The 14383-nt window shown below is 38.0% G+C and overlaps 1 protein-coding gene across 2 annotated transcripts in view; it reads right to left on the bottom strand.

The window, feature by feature from the left end:
* The window catches only part of necab2 (N-terminal EF-hand calcium binding protein 2), a 233004-nt gene that overhangs the window by 28349 nt on the left and 190272 nt on the right, over positions 1-14383 (bottom strand). The window lies entirely within an intron of this gene.

Raw genomic sequence — 14383 nt, 5'->3', positions numbered from 1 at the left:
GAATTTCTCGGATTTCAAAGGGTTAAATAATAACAAATAAGTAAATATGCATGTTTCAACATTTGTTTAAAGGTTATTTCCAAGATATTTAACAATTTGTTGGGTCTTATGCTTCAAATGAGAAAAAAAACGTGACGGGAACAGTTAAAAAAACAAACAAACAAAAAAAACACCCAGAAAAGGTGATTTAATGCTGATAAAAGCAGACCTACTCTTTCCTACAGGAATGATTTATGCAGTTTATACTGCTGCAATATTGCAAAGAAAGGAGCAAAGCTTCCCTTCAAACCTGAAACATTCATTCACTCATTCAACCTTCATTTTAAACTTGATTTATTTAAGACACTAAGCTTATGAAGGTCTCATTGACGATGTAGCCAAGTAAGAAAAATAAAAGATGTAGGCACACAAATAAAAAACTTAGACAAGAATAAATATTTAAAAGGCAACGTTAGTGAAATAAATCACCTGCGTGAAGCACAACAGCAGGAATCATAAACTATGCAGGGAAACACTGAGGGAAATGCAGCAACTTTATTCACCGCTTTGCTTTGTGGATTTTCCCTCCTGCACAGAAATTGGCTATCTAGAACTAAAGCATTTAAGATGGAAAAAATATGCATGTGCCGCACTGAAACTCCATTAAAGTGGTGCTTATGATTTATCTTGGTGCTCCTGAAATTTTCAGCGACGAGCACAAGAGCTACAGTACTAGCGGAAATAAAATCATGACTACAGAGAGAGGATTTGTTACAGCGTTGGAGGTAGAACTGTTAAAGCAGAATATTAAACCTGACAAACCAAATGTTTAACAATCTATAGCAGAGCTGAACCACAGAATGTTTAAATAATCCACAAAAATCATAAAGTTAAATATGATTAAATCAAATCCACACCATTTGATGCAACAGAAAATAAATGAAGGTGTTTTGTAGGTCTTCATTTATGCCATAGATGTTTATACTTCATTTCACACTTAGGCACTTCTGCTTTAACAGATTTACATTATGCTTATTTTATCAATGTTTGTTTTAATATACACTTACTGGCCATTTTATTAGGTACACTTCTAAAATCCAATACAATCCAACACATCAGCTCCAACATAAATTCTATTTTGGGGAAGCTTAAACATTTTCTGTGAGACATTGTCAAGAGTGCAAAGATTCTGTTTCATGTTTATTGTGGAAACCATAATGAGTAGCGGTGGTTTACTGAACTGCATTACCAAAAGTGTTCCTCATTTTTCTCATTTCATTAACATTTGTAATGACACAGGTGTCCACTGTAAAATCCAAATAAAATCTTTTGACGTTCTCTTTTTTATTTCACAGATATTAATTTCCATTTTTGAACGACAAAAATAAAATAATTTTTTTCAAGATAATTGAATTTTTTGACATAGAAAGTTAAAAACCTTTGCAAAGGTATCATAAATTCACAAATATTTATTTTTGGTGCAATGGATGAATCGCAAATTTCCCCGCTACGGGATCAATAAAGGTTTAATCTATACATCTAAACAAAATGTTAAATTCAAGTTAGAAACTGGAAATATACATTTGAAAAACAAGATACAATTAGTAACGAATGCAACAAAATGTAATTCAATTGTGAAAAACAAATATTTTTAATTATTACACAGTATTTTTAGGCATTCCAGCTGATAGAATATTACCATTTTTTGCTTTGTTTTTACAGTGTACCTAATGAAGTGGCCACTGAGTGTATATGCTTCCTGTGTGTGTTTATTTCTGTGTTCTCTTTTCTTTCCTTGCCCGTTTCTAGTCTTCTCTGAGTAATTTCTGAGTCCGAGTTTCCACAACACACACAAAAAAAGACAGAAGATACTATTAAGATGCAAATTATTAAGCTAGAATAAGCAAATTTGGATTCTGCATGCTAAATTCAACATTTTGACAGTAAACATATGACTGTACTAGATCAGGCTAGATCATCAATACATGCAATATATGGCATTGCAAAATCGGAAATGATGCCCATGCTTCACATCATGATGCTGCCACCACCATGCTTCACATTATGATGCTGCCACCACCGTGCTTCACATCATGATGCTGCCACCACCATGTTGCTGCCACCACCATGCTTCACATCATGATACTGCCACCACCATGCTTCACATCATGATGCTGCCACCACCATGCTTCACATCATGATGCTGCCACCACCATGCTTCACATCATGATGCTGCCACCACCATGTTGCTGCCACCACCATGCTTCACATCATGATACTGCCACCACCATGCTTCACATCATGATGCTGCCACCACCATGCTTCACATCATGATGCTGCCACCACCATGCTTCACATCATGATACTGCCACCACCATGCTTCACATCATGATGCTGCCACCACCATGTTGCTGCCACCACCATGCTTCACATCATGATACTGCCACCACCATGCTTCACATCATGATACTGCCACCACCATGTTTCACATCATGATGCTGCCACCACCATGTTGCTGCCACCACCATGCTTCACATCATGATGCTGCCACCGTCATGCTTCACATCATGATGCTGCTACCACCATGCTTCAAATCAAAATAAGAGCAAAATAAAATGTACTTAAGCAAAAATCTTGAATTTTTGAAAAATGCTGTAGCTAACAATTTTAAAAAACCTTTATCTGCCCCACTATAAGTATTCAGTCTTTTCTCCCTCCATTTGCCAAAACTACTCCCCATTAGGTTTGACTCACATTTCTCTTCCTCTCCCTCCTCAGCAATGTCCTATTTTTACGCCTACTTTACTTTTACCTCCCTGCACCCTTTCTACCAAACACCAGCCCTCTTCTTCGATCCACACTTTCGTCCTCCTCTCTGCTGCTTCTCCTCTTCTGTCCTCATTCTGCATCTCGAATACAGATGTGATCAAATCCTATTTATTATGGAAGGTAAACCCTTTGGGGAGGCTGCTCTGTTTTTAATCTTCCACTCCTTTACCCCTGCAATAAGAAATATTCCTAATCGTTTGAAGAAGTGTTGTCGCTGTTATGAGGATATTAAATATCCAATTATGCGGCTGAAATAGCGAAATGCTATCAAACATCCTAACAAGAGAGCTTTCAGTTTAGCACGTAATAGTTGCAGCTCTTGCAGGTTGTACAAGTGCAGCCAGAGTGTGCAGCACATCTGCATCCACTTGTGCGCTAGTGTGCATCTAACTCTCTGATTGTCTGTTTTATAGGCACATAATGACTGTTTATGTGTCGACATCACTGCTTAGCTGCTGCTATTATCTTCAATTGCTTGTCATGAGGCAGCGGCACTGCAGCAACATTATACCGCATGAATGAACAGCTGGTTTTTCCTCAGTGAAGATACGTATATGTGAGTGATTTACAAGGCAATGATGGCACCGGCAAGCGGCCGTGAAGCACCGCAACGGCGATAAAAGGTGACAGAATTATAACCCCTCCGCAGTCCACCTAAAGACGCCAACACACACATAAAAAAAATACACACAGACGTCCCACCGACTCAATTAGAAACACTACATCGTCCAGCAGCCTCCGTTAATCTAATCACCACCACTCCATTAAACATCCTGGTGCCTTGACCGACTCGCTATGATTACATCTGCTCCCTTCTGACTCTGTGGCCCTGCAGAGGTGATAAATCAGAACCTCAAACTCTCCGGCTTGGTTTTCTCTGTCCTGATATCCTCTCAAAGCTGTATGGATGTCAGTAGCAAGTAGCAGGAGCTAAGATAGAATTTAAAGTTAAGTACAGAAACCAGAGATAGACAGAAGATAGGTTCAGTGTGTTCAAAAATATTTTACTGCTATATAAAAAAAAAGAAACATAAATACAAAACACAAAGATGTCAATGTCTTCAAACAGGAAGGAAGAGGGAAAAAACTTCAAATGCATCCAAAAATCTGTCAGGTGCGACTTTTCATTGGTTGGTTTAGCAGGTCTGTTACTGTGTTAAACATAAGTCTGTTCATTTAACATGAAGCTCACTGTTAAATGTATTTCTTTATTGTTCCACAATGCCTGGAGTTATGTGCAATTATGCGGAGTCTCCTTAAAATAACTGTGATGGTTTCAGTGTTAGTGAAGTTAGTTGCATACACAATGCATAATGGATAATACATTTTCAGCATTTTTAAACATTAAAACTTGCTGAAAACCAGTAAAATTTATCTCTCATGCACACGTGTATCTTTCGTGGAAGTGTTTTCTGCACCAGCGACATATAAAGGATGCATAACTACGGCTGAAATATACACACTATGTCCGAAACAGGACTGATAAATGTGTGTATATAGGGCCCATAAAAAGTACGCTGCTCCCTTGGAAGTTCTCCTTTTTTAACGGTCAAAATGAAGGTCTAAATCTCCACAACATGATGCTGCCACCACCATGCTTAATGTCATGATGCTGCCACCACCATGATGCTGCCACCACCATGCTTCACAGTGGGGATGCTGTGTTTGGTATAATGTGCAGTGTAATACCTTCTTCTAGTTGACTTCAGAGTCTCCCACGTCTCTTGGCAAACTCTATTTGAGATTTAAAATGAGCTTTTTCAACGGTGGCTTTCTCTTTGTCACTCTCCCATAAAGCTTTGTGAAGAACAGGCAACAGTTGTTATATGCACTGTCTTGGTGTCTTGTTTTTGTGTGTGCCTCTGGGCATCCTGCTCACATAAATAAAACCACTTAGTTTAGATTAAATCTTATATTAAAAAGTCTTATTTCACTATTTTAAAAGGTAGTTTTTGGTCACATACATGTCTAAGGAGACTAGAGGCTTCTCTGTGTACAACCAGCAAGCTAATGTGTACTGATGCATGTGAGCCACTAAGACAGATGGATGGATATTTTATTCATCCCCTTGGGGAAATGCGAAGTATCCAGTAGCTCACACATGTTCCATTCAAGGAAGATAAGGAAACCAATATTCAAAAGAATGTGCAATTAACATGCAAATCATGTTGACTGAAGAAATAAAGTGCCGAAATTGCAGGTATTTACAGTAAAGGTGGCAAATTGCTGGTATTTACAATAAAAAATATTATACAGTGTAAAAATAGAACTAATAATAAGCACATAGTAGTAAGAACAAGCAGGCAACAGTTGTTCCCTACCCATCAGCTACTGGACCATAATGTCAAAACCAGAATTTCAGATGGAGTGGGAGGGAAATCGACCAATACAGGACATCTAGCAATCACCGTAATAAATAGAAACATCACACACAGTAGAAAGTCAAACTTACTACAACTGGGTACATTATACATCATGTTTTGTTATTATCATCGTATCTTTATTTCTATCCTCACTGTACTTTTGTATTTCTTGTCTTGTTTCCTATGTTGCTTCATTTAAATCAAGCTGCTGTAATATGTAAATGTACCAAAACTTATCTTTAAACAAAAAAATCTTAAATTGATAAATGTCTCACCAATAATGAAGAAAAATGAGTCAGCTAATTTAAGATTAAAGTAAAATCTTTTGTTTTTACACAGTTGTTCTGCAATGCCTGCAGTAATCCCTTGTATTTTTACTTATCAGCTACAAGAATTAAAAATCAAGAATACTTTCTAAAAAAATCATACCACCCTTTAAAAAGCTGCAACTTCTATGCATAAAAATGAAGTCAGCTCTGGAGACGTATCCTTGATATCTTCAGTAAGAGTTTTATTTGTGCTCTGCAGGCAGACTGAAAAGGAAACCCTCACCAGGCATTTAACTGATACCTCCATTTATTTTATGTAACGCTTTCAGTAAACACTCTTAATTTACTGCAACAGAGAGTGACATTAGTTAAATGCCTGATATGAATTCTCAGGCCTCATTATGTCCCTGCAACACGGCGCTCTGCTAATTGCTCATTTCCACAAGTGAAATGTCAGGCAGCATAATCTTCCATATTTTTTTTGTCTCTGCACATATGTATCAGAATTCACGAAGGGTCACATTTCTCACAAAGATGAGTTTGCTGCACTCGAAGTCGCTCGAAAAGCAACAAGAGGGACTAAACAATGGCAGCGATATTGCTGCAGACCTCTTACAAATCCCTCTGCTGGTATTGTGCACCAAGCAGAGTAATTTCTTGTGAAGGAGTACTGAATAAAATGTGATTTTCAAAGAGGGGATGTAGAAAATGAAGTGTTTTTGCAGTAAAATCTGTTTTTTGAGCGTGTAAATTAGCATTCATGTGTTCTCCTGCCACTTAGAAACACCTTTTCAAGCTTTGTACCAACTTCTTGTCCCCAAAGTAGCAGGATAATGTGGATGCAAACGAGTCTTTGTGCACAAAAGTTTGGTTTCTGACTCTTTTAAAAGATTTTAATTGAGTTTCAGGGGGCTTTGTGTTTGCTTTGGCAGCTCAGCAACCAAACAGCTTTAAAGTTGTTAAAAAAAAGTAAATTTCGATGCTTCTGTCCCTCAAATCTCTGTGTAATGGGTTTGTGGCCTGAGTGAAGTTGTCAGATGCTGGTCAAAGATAAATCTTCTGTCACTTGAATCTTAAGTCCACGTCAGATTTACAGCTCTGGAGTTTGATGGAGGGGAAACACAGATAACGCTGTCATTATTATTGACACACCAGACCGTACAGCAGTTAATTGGCTCGTTTGATTGTTTACACACCCGTGACTGATTGAAAGGAACGAGGATGGAATCCTTCTCCAGCGACCTGTAGATGTTGGAAATTACAAACTAATTACCAATAATTGATAGAACAATCTCATCAGCTTGTCCATTTAGTATCTGTCTGGAGCTGTTGACTGGATCACACTAGAGGACTGTGTCAGAGCAGGTAGTCTTATCTTTGCAGTCGAAAAATAATCTTCAAGTGTCAGAATTCACCACAATCAGAAGGATGGAGTCAACAAATGAAGCTGAAAAGATGATCTGGACCCCAAAAGGCATGGTATTTTTAAAAAAATCGCCAAAATGACACCACTAATTCCACCCAGAAACTGTAAAAACAGAAGGAATCATCACATTTTAAACTTTTAAACAATGCTTTAACTTCTTATCTGTAACGTGTCGCTCAGTTGGGAAACACATCCAAATTCAAAATATTTACCTCATGTAAATCCTGTAATTTTTAGCACCTCGTGTCCATTTTTTGCTGATCAAACTGTTCTATGTATATTAAATTGCCCCCAAAGGACAAATAATGTTTTTTGTCTTGAATTCTACATGTCTCATTCAAAAATTCACCAAAGATTAACTGTACTAAACAAATTCTAGCAGGAAAATGAAATACTCTTCAAAGCTTAAAGCAACCATGAAGCCTAAAGTGACTCAGCTGCAACCACCAACACATAACAAAAAATCTGGGATTTTTTTGGTTGTGTTTACACAAAGCAGAGCCGAAACAAGTATGGACACACATTATAGAGAAACTGAAAAATATAAATACACTTAAGCAATACAATAAATGGAGCATGGCTAAAAAGACTGATGGACGGACGGATGGACGAATGGATGGATGGATGGATGGATGTATAGATGGATAGACTGATGGATGAATGGATGGATAGCTGGCTAGATGGATGGATTGATGGATAATGGATGGATGGATGGATGGATGGATGGATGGATGGATGAACTGTAATGAAAATATACAACTGACATTAAGCTTCACAGAAATATGTGCACAAATAAACATATTGTAATGAAAAGTGTTTCTATAATAACAATATATATTATTCTTTTAATATCATTACTGGAAGGTGTTATTTAACCCATTAAAGTACCATGGATGGATGGATGGATGGATGTTGGATGGATGGATGTTAGATGGATGGATAGATGGATGAATGGATGATGGTTAGATGGATGGATGGATGGATGAATGGATGGATGGAAGGATGGATAGACAGATAGGTGGGTGGGTGGGTGGATGGATGGATGGATGGATGGATGGATGGATGCTTTATTTAGCCCATTGGGGAAACTCAAGGTATCCAGCAGCTCACACGTTACATTCAAAAAGAAAAGGAAACTGATGTACAAAAGAACATACAAATTGTGCTGGTTGAAGAAATACAGCTGAGAAATTCCTGTATTTCCAATAAAGGTGCAAAATTGCTGGTATTTACAATAAAAAAAATTATAAAGTCTAAGTACAGTGTAAAAATATAACTAATGATAAGCATATAATATAAATAGTCAAATCTCTATCATGTAGAGTCACTATTTTTTCCACTTTTGTTAACACCTGTGAGCACTTGAACAAGGAAATGTTGATTCTAGTTTTTATTTATTTATTTTTTTTAAATAAAATAATAAATGAAAAGAAATAAATTTTTTGTTGTGACTATGACAAACTGCACAGGAGACATTTCTGGTTGTTTCTCCTTCTAGTCATGGTTGTTCTGTTTCCGTTGAGGTGCAGGACTTTATACCGCATTAAAAAATGAGCCCAAAGTGATTAAAAAAAATGCCCTTTCTTAATACCACACAGTAAAATAACATATTTTCCCTGTGGGGAAGAAGATGCTAACTCAGGCGTGGAGCAGACACACAAACCGTGGAAGTTGAGTAGAGTAAATACCACGGATGTGAAGTATGAACATCCTCCTGTCAGCAGTTCATTACATTTTATCACTTAACTGCATTCAGCTCTCAATATATCTGATGTATTGTCTTTGCTTTTCAACGGCATGTGTGCAAATGTGCGTTTTGTGAGCAAGAAAATCCATAACACTGTTTCTTGTTGTGCATATAAAACCTTCACAATATTGCATGCGTCATGTGTGTGTGTTTTTATAGGACGCTATTGACTCTACTCTACTCTGCCGTTCGATCGGACAAGCAGCTGAGTACCGTAAAAGTTGTAAAAACACGTTCAGCCTGGTTCATATGCTTGTAAAAACGTTATTGATTTCACTATTATTCTGCGTCTTTGACTCACAGCTGAGAGGTTTAAGCACTGTTAGGCTAGACTTTTGACTTCACTTAAAATTCCCAACGAACGATGCTATTAAAAGCACAACTTTGAGGTCGTGCAGCTTTTTCAAACATAGAGAAAAAAAATCAAAAAAGGACATGTTTTGTTCTTTTTTTGAGCAACAAATTTGACATATTGGCACGCAAGCATAAAAAATACCACATGTAAAGCCGTATTTCTACATGATCCAAGTACTCTACAGACCTTCAGTTTGATGTATAGTAGTGAGTTATTGATGGACCATAAATAAAGAAAGCAGAAATAATCCCAGTGGCAAAAAAAAAAAAAAGATAATTTGTAGTCTATTGAGTGTAGCCCTTCATCAGGCAAGTGATCATATTTGGCAACTTCCGCACACATTAAACATGGCGTCGCTTCCGCCTCTCAGTGAGGTCGAGCATGTGGTTGTCACCCAGCCAATCAGCGAAGATCACTCTACGTTACAGAACACTACATCGTGGCATTTGACCAATCAGTAGAGGAACGTATCAAGCTTACTCTTTTCTCCAAAGTTGGAAAAAACAGAATTGCGGCTCGGTTCTCTTCCATATTTGCGGTCCAAAAGTCAAAACTAACCACGGTTAGTTGACGAAACTCACTCATTTTACAGTTGAGTAGTTGGGCTAAATGATGATATATACATTTCTTGGAATGTCTTTTTTTTTTTTTAAAACCACTAACGGGCAAGAAACCAAATACGGTAACTTCACTGACCTTGAATTTCAACATGAAAATCAAACATTTTGAAATATGTCACAAAAGTAAAAAAGTCTTATGTCCTCCAATAATACTCGAGTTGAAACTTTGAATTTCAAAGTATTTCATGAGCAACAGGGATCTGCCCAGTAACATTACAACTTTCTGTATCCGCCAGAAAACAGACATAATATTACTAACATGCACTTAACCTCACTCTGCAGATTCAATGTTTTTAGGAAGACATTTCTGTAAAAGTGTGATTGTTGGTTCAAAAACCTTTTGCTTGTTATATTTTTTTGTTCTCAAATTTACATTAATATTACTTCAGGCTACACATAGTGTTATTGTAGAGGGAATAAGGTGTGTGTCTCGCAAAAGTACTGTTTTTACATGAGATTTTTTTTAAAAACACTGATCCTTACATTCAAATTACATACTTTGTTCAACAAATTTCTTGCAATATTAAAATAAATGAGCAGTTTGTTTAAGCTTTAAAGAGGAAATCTTCATGAAAGCTTCATGAAAAACGGGGGTTATATAGGCTATATCTGATATGAATTTTAATTGAAATTAAGTTATTGGATTTGACCCTACACATCTCAGAAACCCATAATTTCTCTCTGCAGTACTGTGTGGAATTTTTGAGCTTTTTTTTTTTTTTAATCAAATAATGCCTTTTAAGTCACAAATGAAGTGAGTTTTAAGGACAACATTCTGCCACTGCATAATATTGTCAAAATTAGGAACATGTTGTCTCAGAGTGATGCTGAAAAACTAATCCATACATTTTTAACCCCCAATAATTCTCTGAAAGACCTCCAGTTGATCCAAAATGCAACATAGATAATATATATATTATCCCATATTAGCTTCTCATCATTGGCTCCCTGTAAAATCCAGAACAAAGTTTAAAATCCTTCTCCCAACATACAAAACTAAGCTCCATCAAATCTGTAAGACCTCATAACACCTTATTATCCCACCAGAGCACTTTGTTCTCAGAATACCAGCTCAAATGTGGTCCTACGGTTTTCAAAAATATAGCTGGAACTAATCCTTCAGTGGAATCAGCTTTTAGTTTGGGTTCAGAAGGCAGGACACCATTTGTACTTTTAAAGGTCCCATATTGTGTCGCTTTTCATAAAATTAATCAAACCTCACGTATCAGTTTTTTTTTGTTTTTTTTTTAGCTCAAAACACCGCAAAGATGATTCATTTCACCATGACTGTATAACTACTGGTTTAGGCTGAAAAATCAATGAGCTACTGCTTTCCCCGATCCCTTCAGGAAGAAAACTCCCCCTGTTCGTGATTGACAGCCAGAGCAGTTTGAGCAGGACAGTTAGGGGTTAGTTAGGTGTGAAGCAGCACCAAGAGTCAAATTATTTTACACCTCCGAGTTTATAAGAACCACAGAAGACAACAAAAATGGATTTTCACCATGTGGGGCCTTTAAGGTGACCCTGAATCATCCCTTAGTTATGCCGTGATAATCACTTCACTCTCTGTATATTTATATTCCACTGCTGCTTCTTGTTAACTCTGAGTCTTCTCTCCCCCGTAGGTTGTGTTTTGTCCTCTCTGCAGGTATCTCCGGCATGTTTCTGATCTGCATCTCCCGGCTTCATCAACCTGCTTGGTGTTTATCTTTTCTCATCTTTTCTCTCACCCCAACCGGTGGAGGCAGATGGCGGCTCACTCCCAGTTCTGTTTGACATTTCCTCCTGTTAAAAGAGAATTTTTCCTCCCTGCTGTCGCCAAAGTGATGCTCAAGATGGAGTTATTGGGTTTTTCTCTGTAGAATCATGTTATGTAAACCGCCCTGAGCGAACTTGTGCTCTGACTTGGTGCTGTAGGAATGAGACTCACCATCTCTCAGACTGCATTATACGCTGTGTGCTGAGGATGTGTTTGCGTTAATGTGTGTTTAGCATGCTGTGGAGTGGGATGATGTTATCCCACTGGGTGTGAAAATGGGAGCAGCAGAAGGTTGTGAGCGTACGTGTTGTGGGGGGTGGGATCGGTGTGGCGTTACCATGGGAACTGGGAAATACCCACATATAGGTCTTCCTCTCGAACCTCCTCTCGCTGTCGACCCCTGATCCCCCCACATCCATCTTATCGTTTCCTCAGGAATTCCTGCCCCACTTTTCTTCATTTCTTGTTTTTGACTTCTGCTCCCATCGTCCCTCCATTTTCTCTCCTCCTCCCTTCATCATCCTCACCCCTCCTCCCTCCTCCCTCCTCCCCTTGCTCTGGGCTCAAGGAATCCCTCATTGACTCAAATGAGAAAAGAAAGACGAGGAGAAGCCCTTCATTAGTTCAGGAATAATTTGCATCTCTCCTCGGGCTACAATAATAGATGGACGACTACAGTATGGATTACAGTGACCTGCTGACTGTAGCACATGGAGAACGAGAAGAAATCCCTCACAATGAGAAGCAGACAGTGGTTAACACCCTTTCTGGTCTGCAGCACTCTTCTATCATATCTTGTTCTTTGTTTTCAGGGCATTTGACTTGTATATGGAATAACTAGAGGACTGAGAGTCACTATGGAATGGAAAATGAGTGTAATGTTTGCTCGATTGCTCAAGTGCAATCTGCACAGTAAATGAGTGTTTCAGAGTGAACCAGCAGGGAAGAACTAGAATCTAAAACATGGAGTTTAAATAATTATAGAAAAAAACAGCAGTTGTAGACAAAAAGAGGGAATCTGGGTATTTAAAGCTGCAATAATCATTTTTTTTTTTTTTTTGGAAAAAAAATGGAATCAATGTCCACAAGTTGTTACCAAAACTGGAAAAAATGGTAACTCCACATGCTGTATGTATATATTTACAATTTAACTCGTATTTATGCTTATGAAATATGCACAGAAACAAAAAATAAACAGAATATATTGCCTTTGTGCCCGACAAGTTGTGTCCTTTACACAGTGTAAGCTTATCTGTTCCAACCTGACAGTGTTTGGAAGAGCAGCCCCATCTTCCAGGCATGATATCCCCAGATATTCCAGCTATATATATTTTTTTATTTTAACTTATTTTCATGCTTATTTCCTGTCTTTTTTATGTAAACACTGCCTGCAGTTCAACCCATTTAAATTGAAAAGTTCCAGAATTTTTGTCAAGTGATTGATGGTCACAGTTGAGTCGCTAAATATTTTATAGTTGCTGCAAGAAACCCAGAATGTTCCCTTTTTAACAGAATCTGGTTAGAGCAAATATTCTTATTTTGGTTATTTTTTTAAACAAGATATGTCGAATAAAGCGATTTTGATGAAATACCACATTTTTAAGCTTAGCTTTAGCTGATGGAAACGTCATAGATGAGTACTTCAAAGACCATCAGGAAGTAGAGAAGCTAATAACTCTTTCTGATTTAAGAGTTTCTGACAAATGGTGTATTAATTAATATTTTAAAGATTTATAGATAGCTCGCCTTTCAAGCCCGTCAGTGGATTTTGGGATTCAGAGGATTAAATTTTATGATAAGAGAGCTCTATTAAAGGATGATAATGGGCTATTAAGTGTACTAGAAGGTGCAGGAGATCTCTACTGGTTCATACGTTTGGGAATGAGCCAAGATGATAACAGAAATGGGTGTTCTACTATAATTTGTAGGTATGAAGTGATAGAAGTATAAAAAAGGGGGCATCACGGTCCCAAAAGTGCTTCCTGACAAATAAGATCTGGAACAGAATCAGGCCTTCGCAGTCAAAACGCGAAAACAAAAGCAACAACAAAACAAATTAAAGGCACCAGAGTGTCCCCGATGTTATCACATGTATTAAAATTCCACGTTGATGCAAGTTAAAAATGTTCCAACTCTCCTGGTAAAATCAGGGTGAACGACTGCGACGAACACTTTGAGGTTTGATGATGCGCTAATGCACCGCGGGACTGCAGGCCTACTCGTTCACATCTGATAAAACAACAACAAATCTCCTTAGACACACTCCTATTTATAGGACAACCACAGACATGAGCTGCTCACCTGCACAAATAATCATCATCACAGCTAGAAAACCCGAAGACGTCTTTTTATGTTGTTTAAAACTACTTTTACACGACATTTTCACTCACGTCTTTTGAGCGAGTCCCTGAGGTGCCGTCCACGTTTGCAATCCTCAAATCGGAGACACAATTGAAATGGAAGTCGCTGTCGATAACGCAACAGCAGCTCAACTATTTCCAAGGACAAATTCTTTTCTACTGCAGCCACCTTGGCTCAGTCTTTTCATCCGTCTCCAGCTCTCTTTAATCCCATGTCTCTCTCACACATCTGACATACCAGCAGCTCCAACATGTTTCATTATGGGGATCACACTGTCTCTATTGCACCATAACTCACTCCTCTCACACCGTCATTGTTCATATTCGAGGCTCAGTGGGCTATTGTATGTGTTGTAATGACCTTCCAGATAGCAGATATCATGAGGAATAACAACTAAAACGACCACACATCTTTAAATTTCAGGCTTTCATCAGGTTTCTGTCAGGAGAATGTTTTCCTCCTCTGCTGTTGGGTTCCTCTAAATTCATTCTGCTTGTTGCTTTTCCATCTATCGTAGAAATTATTCCTTTTATCAGTGTTTACGTCTCTCGGTGAGCGTTGCTTCTCTGCATGAGTCTCACGACCAGCTCGCTCATAGAAATATGCCTGATGAGTTTTCTACTTCAGTTCAAGCTTGTTTGGGCAACTGAGGACGACGCAATTTGAATTTTAAAA

Source organism: Amphiprion ocellaris, chromosome 3, assembly GCF_022539595.1.
Source record: "Amphiprion ocellaris isolate individual 3 ecotype Okinawa chromosome 3, ASM2253959v1, whole genome shotgun sequence".
Lineage (NCBI taxonomy): Eukaryota > Metazoa > Chordata > Actinopteri > Pomacentridae > Amphiprion > Amphiprion ocellaris.
The sequence above is the reverse complement of the archived record's forward strand: the minus strand, read 5'-3'. Positions and strand labels throughout refer to the sequence as shown.